Genomic DNA, 17257 nt, shown 5'->3' with positions numbered 1-17257 from the left:
TCAGCTCTTGGAGAAGGCTGACAGATGGACACAGGGGAAAGAGCTCCAGCCTTTGGCCGGAAATTCTGGAGGGAAAGACAGACAAAAGGCGAGGAGGGGGCAAAGACGGGAGGCTGCAGCGGGCGATTGAAGGGGTTAATGAAAGGGAGGAGGAGGAGGAGGAGATGGAGGTTAATAGAGTGAAATGACATCCTGATAAAGCTGAGAGTGTATTCTGTTAATACACAATATTAAAGCAAGAGAAAGCACAAATTTAAAAAAGGAGACATTATTACACATCTTCAGCTCCATTTTTGCTTGAAAGGTGCATATAAATGAAGTCATTCCTTTCTGTTATTATTATCATCATTATTTGAGAGTAGGAAGGAAATGAGCCTTTTCTTAAACAGCTGGAGCAACACAGTCTTCCTGTGTTAGTCTGCTCTTTTATGATTATAAAAATACAAAACAGAGCAGTTTAAAAACAGGAAAGAATAATAAACATAAGTTAAAAAGACCACACCACTAACTGTTACAAAAGAATGGGTAAAACGATATGAGCAGATCTGTGAATTTACATAAGCAATATCCTGAAAAGTCATATTTGAAGCTACAAAAATAAAGCAATTAAAAAATGAAGGATCTCAAATATGTCTGAAAGTTTGTGAAAAGGATTTCAGAAACAAAGCTGGAGGGAGGACTGAGTGTATGTTGAAAAAATGTGGACTGTTAAAAGAACGGGATCATGTTATTGTGTTTTTACAAGATTGTGCACATTCATGTTTGTTTAGATGTTACAGCTTGTTTTGTTTTTCTGGTTTATGGTATTCATACCTGCATGTGTATGCATGGTTAGCACTTTATTCCTGATTTATAACAGGTAGTTCCACATGTTTTCTATCATCGTTTTTAACCGTTTCCTGACACAACACCAAAGCAATCGCCTTCTCCTCAGTTTGAACCAGTGATCTTTCACTTGTTAGGTAAACTTTCATTATTTACTTTTATTTTTACTTTTGATTTATGTTATTTGTATATGGCACATATACCATATACCATACCATAGATATGGTATCTATGTTATATGTTTATTGTTTAGTGTAAATAACAGAAACTGTAAGGCAAAGAAGAAGAAATGTAGCCTTCAACAAACACAATCTTAGCTGCATTTAAATGTAAAAACGACAAAGATAAAGAAAAGTAATACAGAAATGTATAATTATAGAATAAAACAAACTGCTTTTAAGCCGAGCAAACGAGTGAGGCAAAGTTTATCATGTTGCGTTGAGCAGGCTGTTAAGTCGGGCTCCACACTGTGACAAAAAACATGACTTCAGTGGGAGAATTTGTGAGTGAATACCCTCGGCTGTTTACGGTTTCTGCTGAGCAGATCTTTATCTATGCAGCTTGCTGGGGAAATGGATTTAGATACCATCATAGTGTTTTACAGGGACACCTCAGAACAAACTCCACATACTGGTGACATTTAAAAATCTCCCCCTTTTAGCATTTTTAATTACTGTATTCTTCAAAATTGCTATTGACACGTTTATTATAAGCAGATAAAACCTTGTAAGTAGGTCATCAGTAGGAGATGGATTTAAACTTTTAAACTAAATGTGTTTATAACGCATCGTTTGCTTCAAAACATGAACAATTATCAGCTGAAGGACAAGATTTTCCCCCAGAGCTCTCAGTTTTAGGCTGTTTCATGGCATTTGATAGACACTGCTCTGTTGAGAGCAATGAAAAAAAGAATTTCTAAACGGCTTCAGTGACAAAGTGTACACTTATACTACACAGGAAACAGATAAACATATGCAGTACTACAGAGCATAGATCACACAGTTTAATGTGGTTTGTACATGAAGCAGATGCTTTTAGTCTTTGAAAATGTTCCTCGCACATGTTTTTTGGTCAAAAACAGTTTCATTTTTTTATGATAATAAGGCAGTTCAAAATGTCTTTTTGTCATTTTAGTTTTTATGTTCATTTTTAAAGAATAAAACACTAAATTGATGGGCTAGTGGTCTATTTTAGACACACACACACACACACACACACACACAAGAGAGCAATGTGCTTTATATTGTTATATTATAAAGTAAAACCCCAACAATAATATAGCGAAAACACCACCACATTCAAACGAACCCTATATGAACAAACACTTGGTGACAGTGGAGGAAGAAACCTCCAGCAGAACTAGGCTCAGGGAGGGGCGGGGCCATCTGTAGGTGAGGGGAGGGAGACAGGACAAAAGACAAGAGGCTGTATAAGAAAGCTAAAGATTAACAATAATTTATGATTAAACACAAAGTGGTGAATAAACACAAAGAGAGTGGAAACAGGAGCCTTGGCCTGTTGCAGTGTAACTAAGGGAGGGTACAGGGTCACCTGATTCAGGTCTAACTATAAGCTTTATCAAAAAAGGAAAGTTTTAAGTCTAATCATAAAACAGTTAGAGTGTATGTCTGTCAAATCCAAACTGGGAGCTGGGTCCATGCAATAGAGGCCTGGAAGCTGAGGGCACCATCCTAGGAACCACAAGTTTCTAACCTCTTCCTTTGAAAGCAGTTCCTCATTTCACCACCAAGTCTCCTCCTCCTCTTTTCCTTGATTGATTGATTGATTGATTGATATACCTTTATTAGTCCCACAAGGGGGAAATTTATGGTGTTTGTATTTGTCCTCTGGAGATAGGATTTACCTTCTTGGAAGTTTCCCTCAGCAATGCAGCAGATATACATTTAGCTGATATAGTGAGATAGTGAGTATCACTTAGTATCAGAGATACTGAGTGATAACGCGAGACTCCCAGAGTCAGAAAAGGGACAAAACTAAAGGCAGAAAGAGCCACTAGCAAACACTGCACATAGCTGCAGTAAAGTGTCACAATGGCAGAAATGCATGTAACAATAAACATCCGTCTTCAAGCCCTTGACCTAAAGCTCAGTTGCATCTTGATTATTTCATTTATAAGTTATTACATTTGTAATACAGAAAAAAATGATGCATAAAAATAAAGTATGTTACAGATAGCTCCGAAAATTCCTACAGTCATCATTCTATAACATCTCCCAGCTTTTCTCAAATAGCCCAAATTATGTTGCTGTTGTCACCTTGATGAATAACTAAAAGAAAAGAGGGGCAGCCTGTCTAGGAATAAAATCACCATCCTTGTGATACTGAGACTGTCCTTTTGTTCAACTGCCAATGTGAGCCATGGGCACTGTTTGTGTGTGTATATGTATGTCTCCGCGTGCACGCTCAGGCATATGCATCTTGAATATTGCATAGATAGCAGCTGGCAGCAGTTGGGCTGCCCATCTGTCAGAGCCAGTCCAGGGCTTCATTTTCACAGGATCAGACAGAGAGTTATTAATCATGGATGAGGTCAGGGATTAAAAGTTAATAAGTTCCACAAGTATCAGAGGAAACCTTACTAAATATTCGCAAACTCAACAATTAGGAGCTCTTGCCTATTATCACCCAAATGACTGATTCCTTATTATTACTGGACTAATTGGGATTAATGTCATTCATCTGTGCAGGGATTAAACCTCCTGTTCAGAAAACGTCCACTGATATAAACAGTTCCCCACACTTTTTCTGACCAGCAACATTTTAAAAACTCCCACTTTGCAGTCTAAAATGGTAAATGGTCTGTATTTATATAGCGCTTTACTAGTCCCTAAGGACCCCAAAGCGCTTTACATATCCAGACATCCACCCATTCACACACTGGTGATGGCAAGCTACGTTGTAGGCACAGCCACCCTGGGGCGCACTGACAGAGGCGAGGCTGCTGGACACTGGCGCCACCGGGCCCTCTGACCACCACCAGTAGGCAACGGGTGAAGTGTCTTGCCCAAGGACACAACGACCGAGACTGTCCAAGCTGGGGCTCGAACCGGCAACCTTCCGATTACAAGGCGAACTCCCAACTCTTGAGCCACGATCGCCTCGTCTACTGTTTTTTCTTTTGCAGTTAGTAATTTCCCCCTCAAAAATAATCCAAAGACATCTTTAAAATTGTGTTTGTTCTTATTTATTATAAAGTAACTGATTCAACATGTGCTGCAACCAAGTGATCTTTAGCAGTGGTATGCTGCCACCTACTGGTGACATTAGTGTAAGACAAAAACTGAAGTAAGAAAACCTTTGTTGGTTTTTTTTCTCTCTTCTTTAGGAAATAAATGTCAAATTCCAAGTGAGGATTCACAAACTATGCAGATTATTATTATTATTATTATTATTATTATTATTATTATTATTATTATTATTATTATTATTATTATTATTTTGCATCATCTTCATGGAGATGAACTGAATTGATGATTAACTGTTCTTTTACTGGCGGAGAGTTTATGTGAGAGGAGATATTTGGTTTCCATAGGCTCACTTTTAGCTTGCTTGGCACCTCGTTAACTCCTCCCAGCAAATAGAACTTCAGTTGAAGTTATAGGAAGTAGCTTTTACACTAGTTTTGTTCACTAATTTCCCCTGACATGTTTTTGTTTTTGTTTTGTTTTCTGTAACTTTATCCACCCAAGAAAGCAATCAGTTAAACCCTTGACAAATGTTTTGGGGGTGTTTAATGTGTAATAATATAATATAATATAATATAATATAATATAATATAATATAATATAAAAGGTTTTTTTGCTTGTTGGAGTTGTTTTATGTATTGACCATGTGGGTGTTGTGTTGGTGTCACTTGTAGTGTAACACCAGAGCACACGACAGTGTAGAAAAAGGTGCAGTTCCTTTAATGGCCTCTAGAGGCGAGCTCCGAAAGTGAATCAATCTCCTTTTTTTCATTTAAAAAAAATATTTTTACCCGATGTAAACAAAAACAAAACGAAAAAAAAGATTTGGATCTCCAGAGGTGCTATCACTCTTTGAAGCAAACATATGGTGGGTGAATTTCTTTTTTTTAATATCTCATAAATGGACTGGTACTCAATATAACGCCTTTCTACTCCGTTAAAAACTCAAAGTGGTTTTCTACTTTGAGTCGTTCACCAAATCACACACACATACACCCACAAACGCACACATTTGTTGTACAGGTAATTATTAAAATGAGAGGCATGGCTGCTGTGATCAATAAGCTGCAGGTCGTCTGTTTGCTTGCCTCACCTCTCCACGTGCTTCCGGTCTTGCACAAAATAAGTGAGCAAACTGCAGAGCCCAAGAAAACTTTCTAGAAGGAGTTGAGGGAGGTGGTTTGAACGGTACCAATTGAATGGAGAAACAAGGCATCTGGAGACGCAATACAGGCCCAAGTTCTTAGTTCCTACCATCACAGGAGACATATTGAAGGTTCTGAGCCACCCAAAGAGACAAGGTGAATGGCAAGACCTGTGGAATGGCCACACGGTCACATCTATAAGGCCAAATCTGCAGTGAAGAAAGGGAGTTCCAGGGGACCAAAAAGAAGTTGGCTTTAAACAATTAATTCCAGTCACTCCGGACCAGGTCAATGGATATGATGGCAGGGATATTACTCAGATGAATAACTAACACTTTGCAGAGACATGTCGCCAGGTAGTGGTAATGATGGTTAATGGCAAGAAAGTGACATGATTTTGCTAGATACTGAAGCAAATGTGACATTAATCTCTAAAGCCTGTTTAAAAAGAAGCCAGGAGATGCTGGCTGAAGCTGAAGCTGTCTAGGAGCTGCACAGAGTTTTCATTTAGCTAGGGGAGGAGATCGTCCCATCCTTAACTCTGCCTTATCTAGCTATGCTAACTGACTACAAAACCAGAGGAGAGCAGAACTTTAGGATGAAGTAAAGAAATTCCGAACTCTTAAATGTCCCAGAGAGGTGTTCCTCTGGGACTTCACTTTGTTTATGGTGATTACAACTGTTACAGCAGTTTGTAACCTTATCTGTGTTATTTTAATTGAAAAATATATTTCAATATAATATAAATATATTTAAGTTGAAAGTGTTCTGTTAATTCATTTCCTCTTTATCCCCTCCTACAGTCTCTAGCCCAACTTACATTTTACTAATCAATAAACCTCACATGGGTCATTTTTTTCATTTAACAATAAATCTTTGTTTGTTCCGCATCATTTTGTGCTTTGCCTGTTTCCCTTTTCTGTTATGATGATAGCTGAGACTGTTTTGATTCTCAAGGTCCTTCTGATCTTTGAAATTCAAATGTTTTGTAAGGCCTAGTAGACGATGTGCTGTAAAATACTTAATAAATATCCAGTAACTGCCTAAATTAACCATGGATATTAATTTTGGTGACTGTTAAGTTATATATGTGTGACGTATGTTGAACCTAACATGAAAAACAAAATAAGGAGAATGTCACCTACATATTGCATTTGCAGAAATCCAAATGAAAAGAACTGAGATTTATAATACTTTTTTTTTTAAAAAACATATAGATGTTAATAATTGCTGTATGCATTAAGATGTTAATGCAAAGTTTCATTCATATAGGCCTACCTGTTGACGAGGATTTAGGGTACATATGTACATACATAAGCTAAGATCATTATAGTAAGATTAATATGAATGCAGATATGATGTAACTCATGGAAGGTTAGCTCATATCTTAATCGTATGGAAAAATGTACATCTATAAACTTTCTTACTCATTTACTTAGATTTTCTAAATGATACCATGAGAAATAAAGAGCTCCTAAATCATTTTTGTACATTATTTAGAAATGGTTAATCCATCATTTACAAAGTATGAAAATGTTGTCATTAAACATGTTATATATGAATTTATTAGGCCTGAATAAAGCGTTTAAAATGATATAAATGAGGTACAAGCCGTCCAAGAGGTTTGTGCTTCAGTTTTGATAAGTTTTTGGCAAATTAAATTCTATTATTTTACCGGTCTTTTACTGACTGACTGCTTTGTGTACTTTGAACAGCAGGATATTGTGACAGTAGGATATTATAACCAGTTAATACTTTAATTTACTGTAAATGACAAAGGATCATGGGAAAAATAGTTGCGCGTGTGTACATAAGTGCAGCACATTACAGTTTATGAATACAATAGATGATAACTCAGCACTCCACCAGTACTTCAAGGACTGAGGAGAGCAACACTCTTTCTAAGGTGGGCTTCAGAACATAAGCAGGGGCAATACACTGAACATGACTTTGTGACTTTTTTTTAATTCCATGTGGATGTTTTTCATCACTTTAACAGCTTGTACCTCACTTGTCCACCAGATGTCACCAGATGTTTAGCCGTCCCTGGTTCTACCTGTGAGCCTGTGTGTGGTCTTGTTTGAAGTGCTCAGTCTGCCCTTGTGAAAAAACACTAAATAAGCCATTGTGTCCCTTGACTCTTTGCATACTGGAACAGACAGGGAAATGAGATGTAATGTGCCTTTAGGTGGGCCGTCCACTCTAATTATTGCACTCTGTCTATCATGGCCCACATAATCTGCAAATCTGTCTTTGTTTGTCATTTCTCCAAGGAGACAGCAGCTTTGATCTGCTGTTTAAAGCCCTGGTTGCTCAGCTCAAAGTTAGCCTACATGACAGAAACAAAAGACTACAGCCAAGGTGAGCCAACTGTAAACTTTGAAGTGAAGTGTCAAACCATAACATTCATTTACAGTTTCCTTCTAAATGTAAACAAATGTTTATCCCATCACCAAAATTACAACATAGGAATGAAATTAGTGCTTTCAAATTAGATCTGCACAAATAAAAATTGAATCAAGGGTTCCTGAGGGTCAGTCCTTGTTCATTAGTCTTCAACCTTTAATTGCTTTAATTATAAAGAATTCTAATATATCCTACTATTCTTATGCAGGTGATATTTCTATCATCTGTCTTTAAAGTGCATTGAGCAACTCAGGAGTCATTCTGAACAGTGCTCTGAAAACAGTGGTTTGCTAATCACGTCAATAGTGTTACATGAACTGCTTTCTGTCACTTAAAAAATATATGTAAGGTTAGAAGCTTACGAACACAAAATGATTCTAAAAAGAAATTGGTCAATACGTTCACATCAACCAGTTTACATTATTGCAATGCTGTATTTGCCTGATTATCCAAATTATCAATAGGACAACTTTAGCTCATTCAAAATGCACCATCCTTACGGGCACACGGACATTTTACCACTTTACTCCAGCATTAAAGGGACTTCATTGGCTCCCAGTGCAATGTGGAATTATCCCTAAAATATTTTTACTAGTTTATTGTAAAGAATTAGATTTAAGTGTGCTGAAGGTGCTATCAGCTGTTCTGGTTCTGTTCTGTGTAACAAGCTGCCTGCTGACCATCTGTGCATACATTTAAAAACAAACTAAAAACCTTTTTTTACACAGGGCCACAATCAATAGCTGTTTTTATTTGCTTTTTTACATTTAATTTTTAATAAACTTATACTTTTATCACTGCCTTTATGCATGAGGCAAGGGGCTATGACTTAAATCCAATCCACTGGTTTTTGGCTATGCAGCATGTGTTGCCTGTTCACCCAATGAGCTAAACCAGCACTTGCTCAGGTATTCTTCTGCTACATTGGGCATATACAGTTTGATTCAAGTATTTGGATAAAGTCAACTTTCTTTTCATTTTGGTTCTGTACATTACCACTGTATGTTCTGGTTCATTGTCCATCTGTATTATGAAATGCCTCCCAATCAATTTGAGTGCATTTAGCTGGATTTAAGCAGACAGTATGTCTGAACACCTCAGAATTCATTCGGCTGCTTCTGTCCTGTGTGTGTGCTGTGCTGGCTTTTTTAGAGGGTTTTTAACCAATCTAGCCTTTCTATTCATGATGCTTATGAGTGGCTTCCACCTTGCAGTGAACCTTCTGTATTTACTTTCATGCTGTCTTCTCTTTATGGTAGACTTGGATGTAGATATGCCTACCTCCTGAAGAGTGTTGTTCTCTTGGTTTCCTGCTGTGAAGGGATTTCTCTTCACCATGGAAATGATTCTGCGATCATCCTTCCATGGATGTCCAGGTCTTTTTGCATTGCTGAGCTCACCATGGCTTTTTTTCCCTTTCTTTTCTCAGGATATCTTGATGCATGCTTAACCGTCCAGGTAAGTAAATCCCAAAAGGTTGATTCAGTTCATCAGGAAGTAGCATTTTCAGTGGGAAAACGCTCCCACTGAAAACACTACATATCTTATCTTATCTTATCTTATCTTATCTTATCTTATCTTATCTTATCTTATCTTATCTTATCTTATCTTATCTTATCTTATCTTACATCCAGATGAACAGAATCAACCCTTTGGGTCCTTCTCGGGATGTACCAAAATGTAGATTTTACCACTCCTAATATTATAGCAGTTTCTTGGATGGGTTTTTTCTGTTTTCGCAGCTTAAGGATGGTTTGTTTCACCTGCAAAGAGAACTCATTTGACCGCATGTTGTCTGTTCACATCAAAAGATCAAGCTGAGGCTTTTGGTTTTGCATGGTGGATCAAGATCTGACTGTACTTTTCTTGTTTCATATTTCCTTACATTTTAACAGGATCACAGACACCACTGACTTAAGTGCAGCTCCAAACCATGACAGAGCCTCAATCATGCTTTATAGATAGATGTAGACACTCACTTTTGTACTTCATTCCTAATTTCCTCTATGCCTGGTGACAGTAATCTAATTTGCTAATGCAGGTCACATATTCAATCAGCTTATGTGATTATTTTTCAGACAATTTCATAAAAATTTAGATTTTTCACTACATGAGACCTGTTGTCACCTGCTGTCATTTCTTGTGCTTCTTCCCATGCCAGTCTTTTCTCTCCGTTTCCCTTAATAATGGCTTCTTGAGAGCCACTTTTCTACTGAGAGCATTTCTGATAAGGCTCCAGTGAATAGTAGATGGTTCAACTCAGGTCCTGTGTCAGGTCTTTGCTGGATTTTTCCTTCCTTAAGAGCGTGACTTTTAGATATTTTTAATGATAGTTTTTTAGGCCTGCCACTTATTCTTTTGTCTTCCACTTGTACAATTTCCTCCAGTTTCCACTGCACAGCATGCTGAGATCAAACGGTTTTATCTTTGGCATTTTTCATAATTTTACCTAAATAATTGGGAACAAATAGCTTGTTTTTTGTGACAGGCTGCAAATGACTAAAGATGCCTGAAGATGCAATTTTAAATGGGTTCTTTGCTCAGTTATGTGTCTACACAACATTGGATTATGCCTTAAGTTAGGTGTTTTAATCCTTGAATGATTCATAGTTCAATGTCAAACAGACTACAAAACAAAATCAATTCAATTTAATTTTTATAGCATCAAATCACAACAAGATTGCTTCAAGGTGGTTTATGTTGTAAGGTAAAGACCCTAAAGACCCTATTACTGGTTGGGGGTCAGTGGATGAAGACAGGACAAAGACATGCTGTGGAAGAGAGAAATTTGTTTCAATGCTGTTGAAAAAAACAAAACAAGTCTGGCTCCATGAAAGAAAAATATGTAAATCTTTAATATTGCAACAAATGTAAAAAAACATTTCTGTATTTGGTAAGTTTTTTTTTCTATTTTTAGGTTACTATTCAATGGTCAAGATCATTCATATACTTCTTGAGATGTGCAGCTCTTTTAAAAATCTGCAACAAGTCCTCTGTCAGAAAAGGTACTGATGCAAGCTCGATCATCCAGGTAAGGGAATCCCAGATGTTTGTCAGTGTTGGTTGCTCTTTGTCAATGTTTTTTGTTTTTGTTTTTTTAAGTGAAATAAAAACAAAAACAATATAATGCTAGTTTGTACAAAGTACAGATAAACACCTACTAATGCAGGTCACATATTCATTCAGCTCATGTGATTAGTCTCAGTAAAAAAGTTCTATTTTTAAGGCAAATTTCAGCTTTCTACCATTCATTAGATCTTTATTATCAGCCAGACGGTGACCTGAACAGTCGGGTTTGAATATGCAGGCTTGTCATCATTTCCTATAAAAGGCCCGAGGAGCTGAGTGTTGGGGGTGGAGGAAGTGTGGCAGTACCATAAGCAAACAGAGAATGTGAAGAGAGGAAATGGCTTGTCCCTATAATCACAGCCCAGGAGCAGCAGTGCATTGAGCTCGCAGCGCCAGGGTGCTTGGCCTCTCTCTGTCTTCTTTCAATGCTGCAAAACCCTCCAAGAAGTGCTTTATAGACAAGCTCTGACACCCACAGGAAGCGTAAACAGAGGTCAAGTGTTAAAGTCCAACCCGCCAATTCTCACCTCCATTAAAGATAGAGGGGGTCCCTCAAAGCACCTGGGAAGAGCCTCCCCTTTTAAACACTGGAAAGACTGGTTTCAAAAAGAAGCCTTATGACTTAGTGAAGATCTGAAAAGTCTACAATTTATGCATTTATCAAAAGACTAATGGGGATGCTAATTTGACTAGAGAGATAAGAAAAGTTTGGTTATTAAATGTGGTATCTACATCTGACCAAACTTTTCTCAAAAAATGTCTTTATTAAAGAAGTTATGACGATGCCACCTATAAGGCCTTTCACCAATCAGTGTATTTGCTCTCTTAAGATCTCTGCCTTCACTTTTTAATAAAAGAAATGTATGCTCTACTGGGATGAGATCAGGTGACTGACTTGGCCATTTAATTAGATGGATGCTTATTGGTATGGGAACGCACCCTTAATCTTATTACATTTTCAAGACAGACACTGCCAAATTTTTTACTTGAAAGCAAATAATATTATATATGATATTTAAAATCACCATATACCATTTTTCTAAATTTTGCCAATATAAACAAATGCAGCAGATTTTTAAGGAAAGTTTTAAAGATAAAAGACATTTTGTGGAAGTTTGACATTTTGAGGTCAAACGTGACAAAATATTTTAAATCTTTATGCAGTAATTTCTGTGGGTTGACAATACGCAGTACACTTGTAAGCCAAATTTTAATGGATTGTGAACAGGACCCCACTTTGCACCCCTATGACGTTTAATCAAATGTCATTTAAAAAACTGAATGATGACACACCTGCACGCAAATGCAGCTGAAAACATAATCGCCTTGTCAAAGGTAATTCTGGGATCGGGAATTACAGTCAGTCCCCCATTTTCACAGGCTTGAGATGAATTTGAAAGTTGACAAACAGTTTCATGGCTGTGTGAGACCTGTTCCCTTGTTATTACATGGCACATGATGCAAACATAATATCAAAATTCAAAGTGTTGATTTTGCATTTTGCAGCTTTTGGCCGTAATTTTTACTACAGGGCACAAATAGGCCATTTAAAGCCATCAGACACAGAAAAAACGTTAGGAATGGACAAATCAGCAATCTGGTAAATTCTTAAAAAGAATGAATGACCTTCTCAGCAACACCAAAAGGCTTGAAAGATCACAAAAATCAACTAAAGTGCATGATGACAGAATCATTTCCATCCTTAAGAAAAAGAACTTCACAAGGTCTAATCACGTCTCTGAAAATGGAGACTATGTGCAAAAATGGGTACAACTTCTAGAAAGTGTTGGGTTTTTTTTTTGAAAAACTCTTGAATTAAAGCTGAAAGCTGGTATTTCAATAACATCTTGGTTTTTTTTTTCATTTAAAATCCACTGCAGTGGTCAGAGCCATGCAGAGATGTTTGAAGGTGCTCAAAGTTAAAAAGGGGCACAAAGAACCAGGCTGACTAACAACAACCTACATTTATCAAGAATCTAATATGGAATCGCATCATATTATATCACTGTCATCAGGTGGGGACAATGCAAAGCAAACGTAGTCTATGTTTTACCTGATGGGTACAATGTTGCTGTTGAGGGGTTTCTGCTGCTCCTGCTGCTGATAATGCTGGTGGGCAGGGCTGTGCTGATCTGAGACTGTAGACTGTAAAAAGTTTATAGGAGAGATGGTAGCTGATTAAACAAGTGTTATGAGATAATAATAATAATTTGCAAAGATTGGTGACAGTACTTGGAACCATCAGGCAAGAGATTTTAAAAAAACTGTGGGAAATAAACTAGGCTCTGCCTGTGACTCACTCTTTGCCTCTCTTCCTCCTTCATCTCCTCATCTCATCTATCACTCTCCACTTGCTGTCCATCTGAGAACAAGGCACAGTTTACTATTGCATTAAACTATTATTTAGTTATCCACACTTAACAACTCTTGCTCCTAATCCATGATAAAGTAATGATAGAAAAATGTTATAGAACCAAAACATTGTGTTTATTATTGTTTTATACTTGAATACCTCTGCAATGCAACAGCTGGTACATGTGTTATTGTGACCTGTGCTCTTTGTAGTCCAGCTGGTGAGGGATCTTACCCAGTTAGCTAGCAGCTAATGACCAGCACTACTTGTGCAGTTAATAAAAGGACAGGTAATGTTTCGTCACGCTGTTGCACACACAGCACGCTCATTTGTTTCAATTTGTCAGTTGCCACAAGACAACTTACCAATGCGCACATAATAACCTAATACTCCTGTGTGCTATAGTCTACACTGTACACCCTACTTCCTGGTTTTCTTTGCATCAATCTAGGTCTCCCAGTTAATTGCTTCCCCTACACCTCCACTCCGCCCAGGCGGCAAAAAATGTGGTGAGCATTGGTTAATGGTAGTCATGTGACTGATGTAAGCCAGATCCTCGTATTTAGCAAAAATGTGATTAATGGTTAAATGTAATTGTTGAGGGGCACAGGCAGGACTCCACATGCACACACACATTAAAAAAATATTGGCATGGTATAGTTTAGTGCACAGGTGTCGAACTCCAGGCCTCGAGGGCCAGTGTCCTGCAGGTTTTAGATGTGTCCTTGATCCAACACAGCTGATTTAAATGGCTAAATTACCTCCTCAAAATGTCTTGAAGTTCTCCAGAAGCCTGGTAATGAACTAATCATTTGATTCAGATGTGTTGAAACAGGGTGATATCTAAAAACCTGCAGGACACCGGCCCTCGAGGCCTGGAGTTCGACACCCCTGGTTTAGTGTGTCCACATTACATAATAGTATCAATGAGGAATCCAAAAAAACAAATATATCTCCCGACTTCTGCCTCTTTTTTCCAGTATGTCAGTCAGACAAGACCAGTATAGTTGCACAATTTGAACATTCTTGGTGTATTAAAGTCATATGTTGGCTTGCAGCTCAGTTCTAACAGACCAGGCAGATTTGCACCCACAATCATCTGCACAGGCTTCACATACAGCAAGTGTCTCAGTTCATGTTGCAATTTTTTGACATTGCATGCAACAATAAATACCATATAAGGTCAGCAGCATGAATTCCTGTAAGTAAGGGAGAATTTGCACAACTTGGAATATATGGTTGAAGCGCAATGTTGGGCTACACCTTTCTACTTTGATTGCTAGGTTTAGCTTGTTAGCATGCTAAATTTACACTGAATTGTGTTGTGAACACAAGGTTTGCTAATGGGAATTTAATCATTTCTGTAGGTATGTGGTCATAAAGTAAATTAGTAACAAAATTAAGTTTTGTTAAATGTAATCTGGGGTCAGATGATTAGCTGTTAGATCATGAAACTTATTGGAATTCAGAGGAACGGGACATCAATTTCATGGCAAGCAACATCTTTTAAAAACAATCCACTTAAACCACATCTCCACCTTGTAGCAGTCCTAAAGGAAAGACATTGGGGGTTTGTTGACTGAGGACAGAAAGATTTAATATATACATATTTCTGTAGCTGACAGACATGATACCTAAGCTGCTAGCATGGCTGAAAAGGTCCTCCCATCTAAATATTGAAATGCTGTTTTTATTGTGTCTCACCATCACCACTTTTCTCTATCAAATGACTTATTGAAATCCCAATTTTTTTAAAGTTACTGAGGGAATTGGCTCTCTATTTTGGATTTTGCTCTGCTGAAATCAGGGATTGACACTCTCTCTTTGGCCCAGTAGTGGCTTGTCTGTGTCTGACAGCTCGAATACACTGATGCTCCGGTCCCTGTAAAGCCAGTCAACAGAAACTCCTCAGCAAGAAAGTTAATCCTTCATTAAGTTGACAGTATAGACGATTATTTAGGTAAATGGGTGGCAGAAAGCAGCTCATACAGTCAGTTCACAGCTCCGGTGTCGACACTGAAGAACAGAGCTGCAGTAAGGCTGTTTCTGCCGCCACACATTTAAATGGAAAACACACAGAATATACATAGTCACATGCAAAAGAAGCGATTTCCATTACTGTAATTACTTTGTTCATTAGAGAAAGACAAAATATTGCTTTTATACCGATTTTTATTTCTCTCCAGCTCTTTTAATGAGATCAGGTCTTATAGAGCAAAATTAAACACAGCCAGTTTATAACTGCTTTTAAATGACCTGTAGACTGAACCTGCTGTATGATTACAGGTAAATATATTAAAGTTAATGATTTGGCATAGTAAAACGCCAGAAGAACCAAATATATATAAGAAAGTCCCACAAGGCTTATCACAAATGTTATTTATATGTGATTGAAAGATTTTTATCTGAAACTAATGGCTGATGACACGGGTATAAAGTCTTTTACATTCAAAGACTCATTTGCAATTTAAAAGCCTGTGACCCCCCCTCAGTTTTATCATGAAAGTCTTGAGACATGTTGTGACAAAAGCTGACTTATTTCTAAAAAAAATATAGAACAACTATTAAGCTATCGACAGTATATATTAGAAGTCACCACACAGAGACAGAGAATGATATGCACTGGTGTTTTTTTGTTTTTTGTTAATATATCTCAATATTTCTGTGTGTCCTGCCTCTTCACACTTAAACAGCAACCCCTGAGGTTCAAGCACTGAAGCTGATTTTAAAGCCATCCGCTTCTAGCAGGTCAACTCGCTTTTTTAAGAAATCAAAAAAGGAAAAAAAAAAACACTTCGAAAGTAACAATTTTGAAAAACAGGCTCGTGTTATGGTTTCATCTTTAGGGCGTGTGAGGTTCTTCATTTGGCCAACTACAGCCACAGCCTACAGCAGTCCCTGAATGTGTATTGGAGTCAGACGGCGTGTACCTGCCCATTCACTGGACTCTCATTCATAGTCAAGGTGAGGGCCAGAGCCCAGCAGGCCCCGGTAATACCTAATGACTCCCAGTGGCAAAGCGATAGAAACAAGTCGTTCTTGATCGTTTAGTAAGTGGCTTCATAAAGTCATTAGTGGGGAATGTGTGGAGACAGGAAAGACTGAGATTACAGTGTATGTTAAATATGTCGAGCAGGTGAGAAAAAGATCCCTTTCACTGCAGCGGTAATAATGATGATGATGATGATGATAGTGTTTCTCTTTGCTTTTGTCTCATTCAGCTGCATGTGCACAGAGCTAAACAGACAGAGTTGTATAGCTCTCACTTCTCTGTCATGTGTCCATGAGCTGGAGTAATATTTCTGACATCCATTGTTTTAAAATGATGGCTTTGATCCTGAAAACCTCGCAGTAACTTGTAACTGAAAGTAAAACAGGAAAACAGAAGCATGTAGACAAGAGTAGGCTTACATCTCCAGGTGCCGTGTTTTGTTGGAACTTTTAATTCATTGTTTTATTTTACTTCATTCTACTTAAACTGTATTGTTAGCGGAATTATCTTTTATACAAGCATTTATTACACAACTTGATTGTATACCAAATGTGAGAATGTGAGATTCATTTCTGACGACAGCTCTTATGTTTTTTATGATTCTTGTATGCTTTTGATTAAAAACAGCACCTTTATTGTCTATCTTTCTGACTGCTCCTTGGGTAAACTTTCACAACTGACTGAATCGCAAATGAAATGAGAATCTAAATGCCACCCATCATTGACAGACTACTGTGATTTTTTTCCCCCTATAGAAGCGAAGGCTTGCATGTTTGCTGGTTGTATTAACATAAGTTTAATGGTATCTGTCAAAGCAGCTAATGGATCTCTCATATTCCACAAACTGCTGTTAAAACTCTGATGTATGAAAATGTTTCACTTTGTATGAAATTTTAAGATTTATGCATCATGTTAATTAGATGGAGTTTTGGTTGTTCACCAAGTGTGTGTGGAGGGTTGATTTTACTGTATGACCCCTTTATCTTGGTAGAGTTTTGCATCACTCACAGAAGTAAAACAAATACCAAGAGGCGAGAGAAACATGAGCCATCACTACATGCAGCCAGATGCTGAATGACTAAGTGATGCTGATGAGTTTCAAGCTTTTGCTGAGAGCCTCATTTGGGGAGGGTGGCCCACGGAGCCATTAGAGAGCAGCCCTTAGTTGTCTTTCTTCTCTGGAGCCATGACTATGAAAAGGGAACTCCCCTGGACAAAGGCGGTGTATTCCCTGTCTGGCTCCAATACACAAGCACTGTGA

The sequence above is a fragment of the Oreochromis aureus genome, linkage group 19, assembly GCF_013358895.1.
Source record: "Oreochromis aureus strain Israel breed Guangdong linkage group 19, ZZ_aureus, whole genome shotgun sequence".
NCBI lineage: Eukaryota > Metazoa > Chordata > Actinopteri > Cichliformes > Cichlidae > Oreochromis > Oreochromis aureus.
This window is presented reverse-complemented; position numbering follows the sequence as displayed.